The sequence below is a fragment of the Rattus norvegicus genome, chromosome 7 (assembly GCF_021556685.1).
Source record: "Rattus norvegicus strain SHRSP/BbbUtx chromosome 7, alternate assembly SHRSP_T2T, whole genome shotgun sequence".
Taxonomy (NCBI): Eukaryota; Metazoa; Chordata; class Mammalia; order Rodentia; family Muridae; genus Rattus; species Rattus norvegicus.
The window spans coordinates 36321933-36342169 of record NC_141540.1 but is presented as its reverse complement, the minus strand read 5'-3'; the positions used below and the strand labels follow the sequence as shown (position 1 = coordinate 36342169).

Sequence of the window (20237 nt, the reverse complement as noted above, 5' to 3'; positions counted from 1 at the left end):
GGAACTACATGTCTGAGATGTGACTGTGTTCTTGGTCTCAAATCAATCTTGTCAGCCCTCTGAAAGCAACGCAAGATAATAAGTCGTATTCACCTGATTGCTTTCCTGCGCCGAGACAGCTAGTGACGTGTGTCTCCCTGATAACCAGGAGTTTCAGATCTGAGGCAGGGATAAAGGGAAGCTCCGGAGCTCACGGAATCTAAATTTGACAGTCGATGGCTGAGGAAAGGGTCAGCAGGGATAGATTCTGTGAGAAGGGAACAAAATTTATCTGCCCTGGTTGCAATGATTAGATGTCTCTTTGTCTGGCTTCCTTACAGCGGGTGACTGATTGTCCCTGCCAGCTGGCTAATATCATAATTAGCAAAGTTGCTACCACATCTGCAAAGTTTAATCGAAAAATTTACCAGTGGTATGATGGCATTGTCACCATGATCCCAAGGGAATCGGAGTCGACTTCTGCTTCAGGAGGAACGGCAAGGCTGTATAGCTGAGATGAGAAATTGTAAACTTGCTCAGCCAAAGGTATGTTTTCTTTATACTTCTACATCCAGATTTGTCTTACTAAGATTTTTATGTGGTAGTTTGGTGGCTTCCTTCCTGTTCTGTGATGGAAATGCTTTATTAAAATATCTGGGGTTTTTTTTTTTTAATCACTTATATGACATTCTCTGAAAGCGTTAAGATTTTATTTTTCAGAAATCTGAAGATTTGAAAATATAATTAAGTAGCTTTTGATACCTAGGATGGATTAGAGAACAATATTTTACCTTTAAAAAATCTAGCTTATTTTTCAAAAATAATTTTCAGAATTACTATTCGGTAGCAAATATCAACTGAATGTTTATATTGTGGAACACTGTAGATTTTTTTTTGTTTTGGGGGGCTTTTTTTGTTTGTTTTTGCTTAACCGTATAAAAGCTGTTGTTTTGCCTTCTTTTATTATCAACTTAGTCAGAAGAGAGAGAAAAGGGTAAACGCTGCTATAGACTATGTAAAGCCTATCTTAGTTTGAAGAAGGGATCAAATTGGAGGGTAGTGGGCTTTGTGCTTGACTAAGAACCCACAAACTAAGTACCCTCTCCTACTCTCAGACTATTTCTTGAAACAGTGTACTATCGTCAGTCTGGTCCATGATTGTCCTAACTGTGTTTTCCTTTCCTTGTGATTTCCTTAGTTTGATTGAATATTCAAGCTCTGGGGTGTTTCTCGAATTATAGCCTTCACATATTGTTAATTAATGAGTGTGAATATTGATGAGGAGAGAGCCATGTGCCTGTGTGAATATGTCTGTGCACTTTCTCTGAGTACAAAGGAGGAGGGAAGGGTCTTGAGACCATGCAAAAGGCAAAGTTCACTTATTTATGCTGTGTCACACCACCGCCATAATTATTCTGGTGATGGATATGCAATAGAATTGGGGACGTACATTAGGGCTCTTTTACGTTCCCTCAATCCAGTCCATTTTATTATGACAAAAGACAATAATTTGACTTTTGCCTATTACTGTTGTCTTTTGTCATAATAGCCATTTTAAAGCCCACGACACTTTCTAAAAGATGGATGCAGAGTGTGTGTGTATGAAACATGCGCATTTCAACTTCCTCCTGATTTGATTCATAACCTTAGATGGCATTATGGTCTCAATATATTGATCCGAAACTTTGCTAATTAGATTATACATGATCAAAATAAGAAGTGAATCACCACATGGAATTCTCGGCTTTTGACCTATTTAGGTATGCAGATAATTTTAAGCACAGTTTGTCAAAACCGTGATGTAAGTTAACTTTAACTTTGCTCAAGCCTCCATTAAAGTCTAATAAATCTGATGAGAGAAACAGAAAGCAGAGGTTTTTGATTGTTTTGTTATATCCCGAGCATCAATTGTATAGGATGATGTATCAATAGAGACCCTTTTATTCTTTAACTTGAAGTTCTCCTCCCTAGAATCTGCTCCATAGCAGATAAGACACTCGCCATTTATCTCCAAATACAACAGGTACTGGGTTAATGAATTTAAGTATTCTGCTCCTCTTCAAATACGATTAACATGTACTTCCTCCAAATAAATAGTTTTGGTTCCCAATAAGCTTCATCAACAGAAACAAGCAGATGATTAGCAAAATCAAGTTCCTATCACCACACACTGCTGTTTTAGCCAAAAACATTATTGCATATACTGGAGATGAACAGCAAAGGTGTCTAAGACATAGAAAGGGCTAGGAAAAAAAATCATTCAAGCTGGTAGTGTGGCTTCGCGTTGTTCAAAAAAAATAGATTATCTCTTAAGATATGCAGAAATGAACTTTTCCCAGAGTTCCAAAAGAATTTAATATTTTTAGTTGAATTCAGTAAACAGAAAGAGACATTTGGTGACACATAAGGAATAAAATGTGTTCTTTCCCATGGAAATGGGAATATAATAAATGTCCTGCAGGTGATTGGGCCCATCGCAATTTTTGTGAAGATTAAAGTTTGACTGACCTTTGTTAGGGTGATTAACCTTTCTGAAATTAAAAACTCCATCTGAATTAGTCTGTCTAATTTAAATGCAAACATCAAGCAGGCCCCGAGTCGTTAAAGTAATAATAACAATAAAACCCTTGTATTTTAATTTTCTTGTTTGCATATCTTGATGATGTGCTGCCTGGGAAAGATCAGAGCCCTGGCAGGAACACTGCTCAAGCAGAAACATCTAGAAATAAATGCATACCTAATGGTGAACCGTGAAGGGTAAGTTCCAAATACTATCTCTTTGCTAAAACCTAAAAGACTCCACCACACCCAAGGCATGGAGCAAGGAGCCCGGCTCTATTCAAGTGAAAATAAGTGCTTTCCATAGAGAAGCAACATTCTGAATGGCAGCACGATCTTTGCCCTAACCCCAAGGCAGCAATGAACTCTGCACGCTATACCAGGGTTAAGTTTATGAGGAGATTCCTCAAAGCAGAGGCCTCCTCCCACAGCTTCTCCTTATTGAGCAGTCCTGAAAGTTAGACTCTCATTCCCAGGATCTCCTACAGTCTATGGCTCTACAGTCAGTATTTTTAGTGAGCTCGAAAACATTATAGGAAAGGCAAACTACTTCTCTTTGGAATTTTTACTTTGCGAAAAGTTTGCATGTTCACGATGCTTCAAAAAAAAATGACTTCACTTCTCCGGACCATATTAATTTTCTTATTACTAAGTCAGTCAGTGCGTCTTTTCAGCATCGGGTCCTTCCCCACAGTGAATGTGTCCTCTTTTTATGTGTCTGTGAACTATTAAAATGGTAATAAAGCGCCCCTTCGTATGGTAGGCAATTCATTTCTCTCTCTTTTCATCAAAGAATCCACTCTGACTATGTGAAGGTAGAAAAGTCCAAGGCATTGTGGTGTAAAATTAAGAAGCCTGAGGTACTCTCATTTATTTTTGCACAAGCCTTTCGTGTGTGCTCTTAACGGGCTTCTTAGAGATAGGCTTCTATAGTGGGCCTGTGAAAAAAAGTCACAGAAGAAATACTTGTCACAGAGAAACTGAGACAAATCAACTGGCAGAACGACTCTAGCCTCCAGAGACTTAGAATACCTCAAAGCATAGATTAACAATCTATTTAACTAGAATCTGTTTGCTATAAGGATAATTTCCTCTTCTTATTCCTGGGACAAAGAGTCACCATAAATTATAGACAAATGTATTCTTCCGATGAGATGGAGTCTCTCAGCTTTAGCTTTGGCACACAGAATTGTCAAACTACGAAATTCATTCTCTCTGTGTTAATACTTGTCTACTTATTAAAATGATGCTTACAAATAACTGATATATAAAATCCTCCAATACACCATATTCACTTTTCAGACATAATTATGGAATTTGTCTAATGTAGATAATCTCCTTTGAGTTCTCACAAGAATGAACGAATGCAGTTTTTTAGAGGACATTGCTGCAAGTGTAACGTCTGGGAGCGTAGAGTGCTAAGACGCTAATGTGCGGACACCATCATGACCTATACTGTCACTAAAATCCAGGGGACTTTCCTCATGGAAGAGAATCAGAGCTGGGAGGGTGAAATGCACACTTCTTGGTGTAGAAAAATTAATTGCTATAAAAGGAAATGGAAGGAAAAAAAAATAAGGTTCTATGCTGTTACATCTAATCATCTAGTTTGCTTCACTGTGATTTGAAAGTGGGGTGTGTGTGTGTGTGTGTGTGTGTGTGTGTGTGCCCACGTGTGTGTGTTTTCTGGCAGTCAGTTCCCTTCCTAATCTAACTTTCTCTGACATTTTCCCTTGTGCTTGCAAAATAACACCATTTGCTATTAATAAGTCAAGATTAATCCGTGTGTGATCTTTCTATGGACTGCATATTTTGAGTAAGATTCCTTCTGTTTAAAAACCTCAGACTTAAAAAAGCAACCACTGGTGGCATTTAATTTATTGCCTATTGTCCCTTGCTGTGTATTGTGTCAGCAACTTAAATTCACAGAAGTCAAAAGTATGCCTCCCGTGAGTAGTTTTATTTCACTGAACAAAAGAACAAAGTTGTGGATGTGAAGGTTTTCAGTATTTTCATACTGAAAAGGCAGTCACCTACAACTATTTTCAAGATGTGACTCTGTTCCATAGACATTAGAGTAAAAGTATTGGCTAATAGTAATTAAATGGACTATTTCTTATAATCTGTTTGATATAATCTAAAATAAGAGAATACTTAAGAAATGATAAATACCCCAGCATTAACTTCCCAGACTAATGAGAACTATTAATTCCTTAGTTAACTCTTAATTCACATGATTGTTGACCTGCTATAGTCAGATGGCTGTACCCTGTTTGACATAGTCTGTACCATTTGTACTAAAATTATGACACCACTTAGTTTATCTTCAAAGGCTGAGATGATGGCTCTGGTGGTACAGAGATTGCTCAACAAGCCCGACAGCCTATGTTCCAATCTCTTTAAACCACTGAAATGACTGACACAGTAGCACAAATATCTCTGAATACCAGAGAACCCCCACCTGGAGGAAGGAAGAAGAGATAAGATGTGTCTGGGTTAGACTGGGGTCTGCAAAAGTGGACCTGAGACACTGTCACAAGCAAAGAGAATGACTTCATCTGCCCCCCAAAGCTATTCTCTGACCTCCAAACTTAGAGCTGACACCCTCACACTGACACCCCCCCACACACACAGCTTAAGCACATACAACACACACACAATATAGACACATACAAATGAAAAGCTATTTTAAGATGTTTATACTTCTCTTTCATGTAAAGCTTCTAAGTAACTTTGTTTACCTAAGAAGTGTCTTGGCCAAATGTTCTTTACACCTTGTGGTGACTGCACTCTGACAATCTGTTGATAAATGTGCCTATCTATTTGACAGCTCCCATAACTGAAATTATGTCCCAAAGACAGCATCTGCCAGGTTTCTCTGTTGTAGCAAATGGTCCGGTTGTTTACGATAAATTTATCTAAAAAGGCTACATGGTAAGAACGTCATTCTGAGACACATTAAAAATAAAGGGTAAAAATTGTACTGGAATCCTATAGCATGGAGAAGGGGCAGCATGCTGCTTCACAAGAGAACTTTTGCTATCATTTCCTGATTTATTATCAGGGGGAAAGAAAAAGAATTATCCTGAGTTAGACAAAAAGGAAATCTCCAGAAGATTAGCCCAGGAGATTCTGGGACTTGGGAATATACAAGTACAACTGTCCTTAGTGACCTTTCCACCTTTGAGAGTTGATTCTCTTGGTTTAAAAACTGTCTGAAGTTAGCCCAAAGGAGTGCGAACACTCAAAGTCCACCTTTATACTCGCATACCCTCTCAGCATTTTAGGAAGTGCCTAAGAGACTGAAGCCCTGCTTCATTAGAAAGGGCAGGTGTGCAGGAAACACACCACAGTTTCAGGAAGAAAAGACATTGAGAGAATGGTGGGAGAGATAGACGGATGAGCCGTTGGTTGGTATATCAGATATCTTTTATAAAGTAAGTCCCCCCTAAGCTGCTTAATACTTACCACAAAGTCAACCAGTTTCTCTGAACTGTGCTTTCAGAATTATCATTTTGGCTTGTCTTTAAAGAGACAAAAACCAAAGTGGAACAGTTCAATGTATTCATTTTGAAAACCAATACAAAACCCAACTAAAGGGCGTTGTGTAGAAATAGGAGCGTGAAGTAATATTGGCGTGCAGATAGGGGTGGGAGATGCCATCCTGACTCAAGCTGTAAAAGGAGAGGAGTCCTGGTAGAGGGGGTTTCAGTGTATGGGGAGATGAGTCACCAAGAGTCCAGCCTGGAGATGGGAGGCGAGATGGCTCACCAAGTGTGAGCTGAGTCTCCCGCCCCACAAGTTGTAGGAATCCTTGAGGATTCATTAATCATTTGCATCTTGCTTGATGGTGATTGCACTCTTAGGCAGATATGAATCAGCTTCACTATATGGAAACATTGAGGAAAACATTTATGAAAAATATGATCCAATTTCCGAAAATACAGGCCAATTAAAGAGTGAGATTTAATTTCGGATTTCTACTCTGTCTACGTGATGTATGTATTAGCGACGATTTCTCTCCCCTCATCCTTCATCTTCATAAACAAAATGAGATTTTTTTTCTTTTTACTTATTGACATATTACTGAAGAATCTAGCTTTTCCCCCAAAATTACACATTTTTTGCATAAATGTGCCTAATTACCTGAATTCAGTTTTGATTAGCAGTGTTAATTGATGCAGCTGTGGACGGGATCTGTTTACCTAAATTACCATGTGCAAACAGCAATATGTCTGGAAGTGAATATGGTAACGTGAAAATACTAATTAGCTAAGACAGATTGTTATTCAAGTCACATTGTGGAGCTTTCTAATGAAAGCCTCGGCTATGTCAGGGTTTTATGATATTCAGACAGAAATGTCTATATTACATATGATTGCTAAATTTAATTCATAAGAGCAGATGGGATGTCAGCCAGGCTTTTTCTGCATTATCCTTTTATTAATGTGAATATTTTACTCCACTGGCAATATATTCATATGGTTTTGTGGGAGATCCGTTGTATGCTTTGACAGCATGCCAACCTTGCACACAGAGCCTTATCTATTTCTTGACCAAGGTAGTCACAGATTATATCCATCCAAAGAGGAAGGTAAATACAGCATCTTGCAAGCTTAATCACACCATTTGTTTCGTTTAGACTTATGCCAGAGAGGCTGGTTAGAAAGACAGCTTACGCCATTTTATTTTTGTCTTTTATCTTGGCATCCCAAATAAATAGTAAGGATTCAATCCTAAGATTCTTCGATGTCCCCTGGGCTAAAAGGCGAGTGTTCCTTGTTTGTACATGGTCCCCATCTCCATTCCTTTTAAAGGGACTAAGAGACAATGGTTCTTTTCCAGTGTCTGACTCAAAATGTTATACTCTTTTTGTGTCTGCCTTTGTTTCTCATTACCCTTGTTTACCCTTGTCCTAAAACATGACCTGCTTTGCTTAACGTTTCTCTCCAAAGAAAACATTCATATTTTACCATCTCCTCTATTTCTCTGCTCTCATTAATGGCAGTGTGCCTCGCAGGTATCTAAAGATTATTGTACCAACCCTACATGTCACAGTGAAGAAATAATGGACCATCTTTCCTCTCCCAAAAGGCTACAGGACTGTGTCTAATATGTGATGTCTCTTCCTCCCAAAGGCTGGGGAGATAAGGCCTCTTGACTCTACCGGAAGGGCTTAAGATCCTCTGTTAGATATTTTAAGATGCCGTGAGCAAAATGGGGATAATTTTCATGATGCAAATTTGAACATAATTATAGTTTGGCATATTTAATTTAGGTTTAAGTGAGAATTATAATTACCAAAAATTTAATTATTCCAATTATGCAAATTTCTATCCCCAAAGTTTTGTGTAATTTGGGTTCTCTTAAGATAGACTGAGACATAACAAAATTACAATGGAGTTTAATAGGAAGAATGAGAAATATGAAACGATGAATCTGTTCTAACTACAGCTTTGCTATCAAACTGCAAAGGTGTGCAGACTAGAGATGGTTTATAGGTTTACATAAAAAGCATGCTGGGTATGGGGAAGATGTTGTGTATTGAACGTTCCATATTCTGTATCACTACCAATGCCAGCATGCAATTCCCCCTTGGCTCTTTACTATCGAATTAATACAGACAATCTCAGTCAATTTTGGAATGAAGTTCATATGTCATTCATATGTCATAATGATGACCTGTATTACCATATCTTACTTTGCTTTTGATTGTTGTGCAACTATCATTTTTCCAGAGGTGCCTTGTATAAATTATTATATTTGAGGTTTAAAACAAAACACAAAACAATGCTATCAAAAGTAACAGCAAAAAAAAAAAAAAAAAAAAAAAAAAAAAAAAAAAAAACTTGGAAAAGTTCTATTTCCCAATGGCTGAAAGCAACTTGCTGGATGTTGTAGTGTTGTATGAATTCTTTGAGAAAGAGTTTAGCACTAAAAATTCAAAAGGTGTGTGTGTGTGTGTGTGTGTGTGTGTGTGTGTCCCCCTCAAAAACACACTATATAACCAAAGAATTTTGATGCTGTGTCTGACCAATTTTCTGGGTGGGACATTTTTTCTTCTGCTAAAGAAACTGATGGACTTGAAACCCAAGACTATGTACAAGATGCAACCCTTAAAAAGCAGCACCCCTGAATTCACAGCTCCCTGCTCTCCACGGAGCAATGTCTAGGCCACTCCTCAATGCCCATGGGATTCTCTGATATTTCAGCAAAAACTGTGTTTGTTTGTTTGTTTGTTTTCTGTTTCTGTTTCCGTGTGTAGGCATGAGCGTCTTTTGGTTTGACTCTGTCGGCACACGTGAGTGTTTCTGCAGGGACACTTTGACAAGGGAGAGGGGTCAGGGGTGCCAAATGAGAGATGGGGCTGTGGTGTCTTATCAGACATTCCAGTAAATTGTCTTGGGGCAAATCACTTAACCTTGGGTGTGAAAATTAGTTAATTTTAAGAATAAATACATCTATCTTTCTGACTTATTAAGGATTTATCACATGTGCCCCAGGTTCAACTGATCTCCAAATGAGGTGTATGAATCTTTTCTTTGAACTCTAATTGGTGTGTGTGGGAGGCAGGACTGACTGGTTAAAAGGTGAAGGACTTAATCCTTTGAAGACATTTTGATTTCATTTTAATACTTTTAAGTATTGCTAATGCATTCTGAGATTAATTTGACTCTTACTGCTTCACTTACTCTGGTTTCCTTCCCAAAGGGTAGATTGAAGGCACCCTGAGGGAAATCGGCTGCCTCAGTAAGTCTGTCTCACACCTTGCACACAGCTTTAGTCTGAAGAGGCAAGATGCACACAGTAGGTGCTCTAGGTGCCCTTGGAGTGACTAGTGGCTGCTAGATTAAGAACTATGACCACTAATCCTATTTGTAACCCTGAATAACCATATTACAAGATCGGCATCCCTAACAGAGGGAGTCAAACCTTCTGAGGACATTGAAAACCTCCTAAAGCCCCTGATTCTTTGAGGAAGCTGGCAAGTCTTCATTCGTGTGTGTTCTGGTCAAAGGAACACTCGCTCATGTTTCTCAGCAGATCTGACTAGTGTAAACTGGTTCTCAGAGGATAAGTGTGGCATTTGCCGCCTTGGGTTACTGCACAGTTAAAGTGGGTTTGGCCTGGTGAGCAAAAAGCGCTGGGAACGGGTGACTTCATTTAAGGTTGCTAAAAGTATAACTTTGGGGTGTGTTTTTTAAAACTCCTCTGGGTCCTAATTTACAAAACCCTTTGTTATGTTTGTAGGATGTATGCTTTAACCAATACCTGGTATCATGAAGAAAGTGTCAACTGTAACTACTATGTTACACAGTAATTTTGTACTAGAAACCAACACATATGAGGCTGGGGGAAAGTTCCAGTCAGAAAATCTTTGTAACAGAATCATGAGGATCTGACTTTGGATCCCTAACACACAAACAAGCCACACATAGTGGCACAAGTCAATAATCCCAGTCTAGGAGACATGGAGACAGGCAGGTCCCGGGAGCTCATAGGTTCGTGGGTCTAGTCAAACTGAACCCCAGGTTCAGAGAAGGACTTTGTCTTAAATAACAAGGAGGAAAGTAACTGAGGAAGACACCCAATGTCATCCTCTGGCCTCTTACATGTTTGCACGTGTGTACACACGCGCACACACAGACACACACATACACATAGAGAGGGAAGGTAAGAGAGAGGGAGACCAACAAAAGCAGGTCATTAACTTACTTAAATTGCTATGTATGTGTATATACATATACATATACATATATATGTCTTCATGTATATATATATATATACATATATGTCTTCTGTCTTGAAGTCTATGTATGTTTGTAAATCCAGATAGTTTCATAGTTTCTTAGTTCCTGTGTCTCTATTAGTTTTTAACTTAACATTTGTAGCTCAAAAACCATTTTGTACCTCTAGTCTTATGTGATTTCATAGCAATAGAGGAGGACAAACATTACCTTATCCCTTATGAATGGAGCATAGCAACTTACCTCAGGTCTCTTACTGCACAGGGAGAGAGAGACATATAGTAGTAGTACAGTATAGCTGACATCTTTTTCTAGATAGGTAACAGTCCACGGTGCCATCTATCTGTGGGATATTCTCTGTAATTAGCATTACAGCTGCATTCAGAGGCAACAAATATGGATATTGAGGAATCCACAATATTAACCAGGCTTTGCCAAGCAGAGAATTTAGGTTCTCCTCCTCAATACACATTCTTTAATATGTCCTTATATTATCTACAGTAGATAAATATGTATGATCTGTATTCTACTGAGGGACTGAGTGAAAAATGGGTGTGTCAGAGTTGGAAAAGCTGAGACTAGCTAGGAGCTGAGGTCTCGCTGAAGGTTGAACAAATGTCCAACAGTCTAAACATGGGGAAATGTCTAAGAATTTCTTAAGAGAGTAGCACATAGATAGGTGTAGTAGCCTTGCCATTGGTTCCAGCACTCTGGGAATAGAGACAGGAAAATAAGGGTTCATTGCAAGACTTGGGACATAATAGATGTGGATGCACGAACACCTTTTATCTGTGAAATATTTTAAAAGGTATGGTAAACCTAAAGAGGAGAGGGCACTATGCCTTTAAGGATTCTGAACCACCAATCACTAAGCTATATCATGATTATACACTGATTCTTCAGATGGACAGTGGTTAAAGTTGTCAATCCAGCTTCTTTATTAAAAGGGTATTAGGAAATACTCATTCCTATCTCTATTTAACAAATATTTTCCCCCTTGCAGTGGGTATCAGAATATACACACGAGCTTAGAAGGTGGATGGCCTGAGTTCTTACCCTTGCTGCTGTCCTAACTATGGGCCCAGTAAATTATATGAATCTTCAGCTCTCTTGTCTGTGAATTTGGGTTGACTATGATAAGACTGACATGAGCGTTAAGAATGTGAGTAAGGAGCAGGGATGGACAAATAGGAGAATTGAAGTAGTCACATACCGGCACAAGCAGTGTATCATAGTATAGACCCTAAATAAGTACCTTTGAAAACAACCGGTATTCCATGGGGTTGCTAGACTGGAGAGCTAGGAAGGTCAAACAATAGCAGCAGTCCTTCCTGTTCATTGTGGTGTCTAGAGCAAGCTATTCTTTTGTTCAGTATGCTTAGCCTGGTGAACATTTCCCTAGTAGCCACTGTTAATTCAGGGACCTATGACATCTGTGCAATTTAAATAGGACCAGAGCTCAAACCCAAAACACATAGGGCATGATTTTTTCCATTCCACATGGTTGAATAGGACCCTATCTATGGGGCTAATTGACTCTGGGTCGCAGCCCTCGTTGAGAGGATACACAGTAAAGTTGGGATCTGTTTGGACTCACTCGGTGTTCTTACGTCCAGAAAAACCTAAATTAGATTTTTGTCATTCACTTGTCAACCTTATCTTACCCACTTAATGAAGTCTGCAGTGGAAGGTCTTGAATGCTTTGTGGCCTTTGTGCTTCGGCCCCTTTTACTTTCAACTGTGTCTGAGGGATCGATGCAGTAACCACAGTGTTAGCTTGGGGTCTGCTGCTTTGGAAAACACACCCTCGTACATGTTTTGAGTTTTTAAATTTTGTTTTCTAGCTTTTAGAGATCACAGCCTGGTGGTGCATTCAAGTGCTAGAGAAATGAGACCAGATGGAAGTGACAAGCAGCCATTCAGCAAATTGCATACACATTACATTTCAGAAAGCCAGTGTACATATGTCTGTCGGGATGTGTTCATATGTTGGATTATTTCTGTTTCATTCAAATGGTTGGGGTTTCAGTGAAGTGGTTACCTAGAATGCCTGTCAGCATGGGGATTTTTCTTGGGGGGAAAACAGGGCTTTGTGGTGAGCCATTTTGTCAAACAGGGCTGAATGTGGGGGCAGTAAGTGGCCCCTATGAATTTCTTCTCATCTTCTGTAGTTGTCTCCCACAGCATTCACAGATCCATGACATAAATACATTTATTGTATATCATACCCCTACAATGTAAACTTTAAGGACAAATATTTTTCTGTCATTTAACCCTGTAATGTTTGGCCCATTCTAATGAATAAATAGGTAATGACTGGGATAACTAAATGGTATTTTGTTTTTCCTCATCTAAAGGCAAAAGCAACAGAGTTTCTTGTGTCTTTTAACTGATTGTGAACAACAATGATAGGCAATGCCTACCTAACACTACTTACATGACATTTGCTATATGCTGGGCACTGTTCTCAGAACTTTACCTCTAACACAAGCAGAAACCTTTGAAGCAGGGGCCACGGTTTTCCCGATTTTATGAATGGGGACATTGAAAGACTCGTACTGTGTGGCAGAGCCACACTGAGATCCATCAGTTTGATATTCTATATTATGTAGCATTGAAATGTAGCCTCTGGGGTTTGATTTTATGGCATCTCAAGAGCTCATCCACTCTTTCAATTAGCAAAACCTATCCCAATCATGATCTATTAGTTCTACGTCATTCTTAAATATGCTATTCAGTTCAATCCAGCAGTGCAAAAGCAGGTCCCAGTTTTACCCTGAGATGCAGTTATCGAAAGAGGCTCCCATATTCCCTGTTTGGAGTTGCCTTCTTCATTCATCTCCTTGCCTACCCTCTCTTCAGTAGAAAAGGAAAAAGAAAATGGCATGATTGATGCTATAAATTACCACCGAGGGGTTCTTTGATTGTTAAAATAGTGTGTTAATAAGCCCAAAGCATATTGCTAGGCTGAATGGAAATTTTGGTATTGAGGATCTAATCTTGCTTACTCACAATGAGTCAAATTCATTTGACACAAATTGTGATAGAACTGTAAGATTTAAATGGAAGGAATAACACACAGTGTATTAAAAACGAATGTGTCTGGTCAATTAAGTTGGTTAAGTTTATTTTCAAAATCAGCTAGATGGTTTCTTAGCACAGAACAGATACAGTGTTGCAGGCTCTATCCAAGGTGAATGTTGGGTAAAATATGGAGAAGCCAAAACAAAATTGTAAGTTCCCTAAAAACAGGTGTACATTCACTCTCAGATATTAGGACATTATGTAGGATACTATATAGGACATTCTGGCTAACACATCTTCTGAACGTGATTTTTTTTTTCCTGATTTTTCAGGAATGAAATTAGGTTCTGACAGTACCTGACCAAGGCCACTAGATCTTTAGTAGAATTGGAAAATTCGACTCTAACTTGTACAATTTCCCCTTCCCTAATATTGATTCATCCTCCACACAGCAGTAAGATGTCACTAATTCATCCCCCTTCCACCTCTGCCAATCAGTCCATATCCCTAAGTCATTTCTGATATACACGAATCAGTTTCATATCATAAAGTCCGAAATAAAGTAGGCTTATCTGGGGTTTGGGTCCTCTTGTCCCATTTTTTTCCTTTTATATAATATACAGTTATATCCTACACTATTTTGCTATTGTAGAATCTCCATCCCCACTCCCCAAAAACCTGAGATCACTCTCACACATTTCCAAGCAATATAAAATAGCTGGTAACAAATCTTAATGCTGTATTGGTAGACATTTTTTTTTTTATTCATGAAGATCTTTAGCTACCTTGGGAGAAAATGCAGAACATCCTTTCAGTGGAGACCTCCTAGATAAAGTCATGTTTTTTTTTTCTTTTTCCTCAGTCAGGGTTAGATCACCAAAACCATGTTTCTATTAAGTGATGGAGTTCCTTGCGGACTTAGGCTCTCTCTACTCCATTTACTTATGTATTTATTGCCTGTATTATGAAAACCTACGGTCTACATTTAGAAATCGTCATCACCATGATAATCGCATCTTCCCCAGCACTGCCAGCGTTTACAGTGTACATAGAGTGTAATTGTGGGAGTTGAGGAGGAAGAGTACATGAAATTTGATTTAAGGAGCGCTAAAGACCCATATTCATTAGTAGTATCCATCACTTCAACATGCACCCCAAGTTTAGAGGCCACCTTTGTCCTTGATGACTTCTATCTGGGGTAGATGAGCAAGACTATTTTGTCAGCATTTCATGTTCCCAGTCCCGAATAACATATGAAAAATACTAATTTTGTGACTATTTTTGCTGGTGGAAGGTTAAAAAAAAAAACCTTCGTTTTTCTATTTAAGACAGCATTTTCTTATGTAGCCAATGCTGAGATCAAACTTGCAGTCTTCTTGCCTCAGCTTCGGGAATATTGGGAAAAGAGGTACATCTGCATTAATTTAATTAAAAAAGTTTATACACACACACACACACACACACTCACATATATATATGTGATATATATATATGATGTTTTAAAATATGCATAATTTAGAGAGCGGTCTATATATGTATATATCTGATATACATATATATATATATGTTTTAAAATATGCATAATTTAGAGAGCGGTCTATATATGTATATATCTGATATACATATATATATATATATATGATGTTTTAAAATATGCTTAATTTAGAGAATGGTCTAACTGAGCTAAATAATGCACTATTCCACAGATGTTTTCTGTGTATGTTAGGAACATTTAAAATCCATTCTTAGTGATTTTCAAAAATGCGTGTGTGCTATTATAAACTGTGCTCATTTTGTTCAAAGCATAGCTCTTAAGTATATTTATCCAAAATAGATTTCGTATCCTTTGAATGCATTCCCTAGCATTCAACCTCCTACTCCCACTTTTCAACCTCTGACACCATGATGCCCTCTCTAGACTGAATCTCTCTCTAAAAGAGGCCTCCCTGTGCCTGGCTTACTTTTGGGTTTTGCCCATGCTGGTAAATGTCAGAACACAGCTTCATCTGTTCAAAGGCTGATGGCCCTCCAGATTTTTTTTTTTGATACCTCATTTTCTATATCCACACATCTGTTGATGGAAACTTACATTGATTCTACTTCTGGGCTGTTGTGACATATGCTACAGTGAGCATGTGCATGGCATACAGATATCTCACCAGCGTACTCATTTTATTATAGTCTTCTACTTTGTACCTAGTGTGGGATTGCTGGGTTCTAAAATGGCTGTCCTAATTCATACTCCCACCAAGGACCTACAAAGGTTCCCATTCCCCCACATTTTTGCCAGGGCATTACAAAAGTATTCTAAGATTGGCAATACCATTTCTCAATGTGGTTTTAATTTGTACTTTTCTGGTAACTAATGATAGCTGAGCCTTTTTTCATACACCTGTTCGTCATCTGTGTGTTTTCTCTTGAGAAATTTCCTTCATCTCTTTTGCCTGTTTCTTTGGGTTGTTTGTTTTCTTGCTACTGAGATGTTTCGATCTCCCTGTATTCTTCATGCCCTTACTACTCAGCAGATATATAGCTTACAGACAATTTTCCCCATCCCATTCTTTTTGTTCTTTCTCTCTTGATCCATCCCTTTGCTGTCCTTTTTAGCTTGTTGCCTCTCCATTTGTCCCCTTTTTTTAAGCCATAAAATAGTCATACCCTACATCCATGTGTGTATCCCATGTGTGTATCCCATGTGTGTATCCCATGTGTGTATCCCATGTGTGTATAGTCACTACTGACTGGACTCAGTGGGTCATATGGGGGTGGGAAGAAGAGGATAAGAAATCAGGAATGAAATGGAGTGGGGGTCTGGGAGAAGCTGGTATATTGTGAGAGTGAATATGATAAAAAAACATTGTATAGCTATATGAAATTCTCAAAGAATAGAGATATAATAAAAATATAACTTATTTCAACATCAGGGAGATCTTTCCTCTGTTTTCTCCTAGTAATTTTACAGCTTCAGGTCCTATATTTAACACTTTAATCCATTTAGAGTTTCTCAATGGTATGAACAGACTCTATTCCATTTTCCTGCACATGGATGCCCAATTGCCCCAGCATCATATTTCAAAGAAGCAATCTTTCCACAATGTGTATTTTTATCATGTTTGTTGAAGATCAATTGACTGTTAAAAGTGTTAGTTTATTTTAGTGCTTTCTAGTATGTTTCATTGGCCTAAGTGTCTGTTTTTATGCTAGCCTCATGCTGTGCTGATACTACTGCTTTGTATATCTTGAAATCAGGGCTTCTAATGTTGCCAGTAGTTTTATTCTGTTTAATGAAGAGGGTTTTTTTTGTGTGTGGAAAAACAACATGGTAATTTTGATATGTATTTTAACACAATGTATAGGTTACTGTGGGCAGTATGTGCATTCAAGTGACATGAGTGTGTGGACATGGGAAATCTGCTGCTTTCTTGAGTCTCTTGAGTGTTTTGAAGGTTTCATTGCATAAGCCTTTCATCTCCTTGATTAAATTTATTCATATTTTAGATCTATTATAAATGGAATGCTTTTCATGATTTCCTTTTTAGAAAACTTGGTACAAGTTTTCAGATATGCTTAAATAGGATCCCTAACACAACCAACCACAAAGGATTTCTTTAGGAATTACATGCCGATGAAGGAAAAGGCTGAAGCTCTGGTACAGAATAGGAACTTGCCTTCCAAGAAGAAAGCTGCCCTGCCCGCAGGGCCAACTCATGGCTCCACTGACCTGTGTGTATCTCCTGGTTTTTGTTTCATCTATTCTCTGAAACTATAGTACTGGAACAGACAAGGTAGAAAGAATCTAGAAGCCCTCTTCCCCAAATTTGGGGAAAAAACTGTAAATACATCCATTTTCATTTATGAAGTTGTATTTCCTAATTTCCTTTGAAATATATGGAAACCAAGTTGATGGGTTTATGGGTCTAAGTACCTGCTAGCACTTCTCAACTGGGAATGGATAAAAAGCAAAACTAGGTTCACTACACTTAAGAAATAAACTCATCTAAGTAAATTTAAAAAAACAACAACAAGTAGATATTGCCTTGGGAAGGTTTGTCTTTCTTTTATTTTTCTTGTATGGTCTAAAGTTTGAAATGCAACTTTAGGCCTAATGGATTATATGTGAACGTCATTAACATTAAAACAAAGCCCAGTGAGAACACGGAATAATCCTAATTCTTGAGCCTGGATTCCTACCTGGATTGCAGAGAACATGTTTTCCTTTTCCCAGTGACTGGCAAAGCATATAGATCCATTTGTATTTAGCCAACCCATGAAACAATGCTTTCCCTTCATAAGCTTGCAAAATGTCTGGGCATCGTGAAAGCCAATGACATAGTAGCTTATGGTCTGTTTACTGCCAGTTTCCTTTTCAAACCAGTCTGAAATGCACAGTCCTTTATATGGTCCAGTGAAGAAGAAAGACAAGGACTGGATGATATTTGGCAGGATTGCCCTGTTGTATGATGTCAGCCTCATAACACAGACTCTGTGAGGTCAGTTTGAAAGGGAAGAGATAAACAGTCATGATTCTGATCCTACAGAGCAGTTAAAACTTCCTCAGCTCCACTATATCTTAGACACAACTGAGGAGTATATTTGTTAAGAAAATACGAAAATGCAGGCTTTTCTGTCCTCTCCTCCAGTTTCATCATGTGTGTCAGGAATATGCAAGGTGATGATGAGACTTAAGAATTCAAGAAAGGTAGGCTTTGATGATGAGAAGCTCATCATCATGTAAGCAGTGTCAGTTAAGGAAAGGCAGGACTGAGGCATGAGCCACATAGAAAGACCAGAGCTACAAATCAAGGCTGACTTGCCAACTTTCATAGAATCTGTTACTTGACAATTCTTCCAATATGCTAGGAGGCCTTGTAATGTGATTGTTGTCCATCAGAAGTTCAAAATTGGAGGAAAATTGAGAAAACCAAATGATATTTTGGTGGAAACATTCTTTCTTAGAGTCCCAAGTGCTGTACTGAAACCTTTTAAAAATCGCAAATTATTAAAATGATCATCCTGGCATGGTGGTACAGGCCTCCCGTTCTAAAACTTGGAATTAAAGGAGTGAAGATTTCAAAGATAGCATGGGCTTCCTAAAGAGCTTCAGACCAGCCTTGGATACACAGTGAGATCTAGTCTCAAAAATAAATAAACAAATCAAAATAACACAATACAGTCCAGATAGGAATACATCCTGTTTCAACTATGAAACCTGATTCTTGTTTGTTGTCTGTGTCATGTGATTTTGGTAATTTTGAGTGTGGTGAGTGAATCCTTACCTCTGTATTGCACTCTACGAGATAGTCATGCATTTCTGCTAGTAGTTACGAAGTTCAATTGGAAGCCCCATTTTTGCTTCTATGGGATGAATTCTAACTCTAGAATCTTTATTTTCTTGGCCACTTTTTAGATGGGGGAGTGCATTTTTACAATGTCATGTCACTGTAGATCCATTCTTTGTTTTATGGTATCTTTCTTTAATGACCTTGGACATTATCGAAATTTGTGCAAAATTAAGGTGGGGTGGTATTTAACTTACTGAATCTTTAAAAAAAATCACAAAATGTAGACTCTTCGTTGATGTTATTAAAGAATGTGAACTAAAGTTACAGTGTCAGGTTGTGTATGTTCTTTATCCTTGTCTATCTTGATAAAATGTAAAATTATCACTGCTTGATAAACAGAAAGACTGTTGACTTAGGTGTAAGTCATTGTTTCCAAGGATAGCTCAGCAGATTTTAAAATGGGGACCAATTCCTGTTCTTCCTACTGTGCTAGCCTGTATCGTTCTCCTATCTCAGAAACAGCATCTATTACAAATACCAAAACAATTGGTTTGAGTTTATGGACCATTGTGAGTACAAACATAGACTAGTATGCTATATTTAAGCTAAGCTCCCCTGTCCTCTTGGTAATGATTTCACCAGTTCCAGCATTTGATAAGCCATCTAGAAAACTATGGAAAGGCAGATCAAAGGAGAGGGTTGGAAAAAGAAAATAGAAGCTTTACATCTGACTATTTCATGACTTGTGAAGAAAGTAAAAGGAAGATGTTTGGTTTTATTTCTGTTTAAGGAAGAAAGGGATAGGCAGTGTGGGTTAAAGGATGAGGGGAGAATATTTGTGTGGTCATACTGACCAACTAAAGCAGAGGAAGGAGAGTTAAGAGTTGGGGGTTATTTCTCTGTCTCCCCATCATTGTTCCCTTCACAGAATAAGAATGTTATTTTGGCTTTCAGGCTAGAGTCGTCATGCAAGAAGAATACGCTAATTTCGTATTTTCTCATCCCTTTCTATTGGGGCTAAGCATTTGGGTTTTCTGCTGTTTATTATTTCAAAGGCATCTATATGCTAATACACTTTATGCTAATTATTTTCATGTTTGCCCCTCAGGTTATGCTTCGCATCACCCACCAGGGAGGATCATCTCTCATGAAAACTTTCAAATTTGATTTTGAAAATTTATTCAGAAAAATTTAAGCCACGCTCTTTTTCAACACAGAAAATAATATGCTCCAGAGAATCCTCTAATTCACAGAAAATGGACTCGGATAACATTTGGGTTCTCATACTACCACAGTTCTCTTGAGAAGGACAGCCAGGTACACAAAGCATTTAACATTCTGACATTGAAGTATTGGAAGAATGATTAAAATAAAAATCTAATAATATGCTTTGAGAAATCGCTAATGTAGTTTGTGTGGTCCAGGAAGGAGGAAAGGGCTGTTTTCATTTCTCCACTGTGTCTGTGATGTGTTTCTGCTTCTGCTAGAAGACCATGTTTTAATTGAGTGTCATCATCCCATAGCATTGTTTCTACACAGTTCATTGTGACAGCGTTGGTACCCACAGCTGAGTCTATGCATACAGAAAGGATCAGGCAAAGCAGAAATCTTGTGCAGTGGTCTAGCTTGATGTTTCTTCCAGTGC

General features: G+C 38.2%; 1 protein-coding gene across 1 annotated transcript in view; it reads left to right on the top strand.

The window, feature by feature from the left end:
* Positions 1–20237, top strand: part of LOC102548260 (uncharacterized) — a 90878-nt gene that overhangs the window by 58641 nt on the left and 12000 nt on the right. The window contains exons 7-8 of the mRNA XM_087559470.1: positions 321–525; positions 19701–19909. The gene's annotated coding sequence lies outside the window, so the exon portion shown is untranslated. The remainder of the gene's footprint in view (positions 1–320; positions 526–19700; positions 19910–20237) is intronic.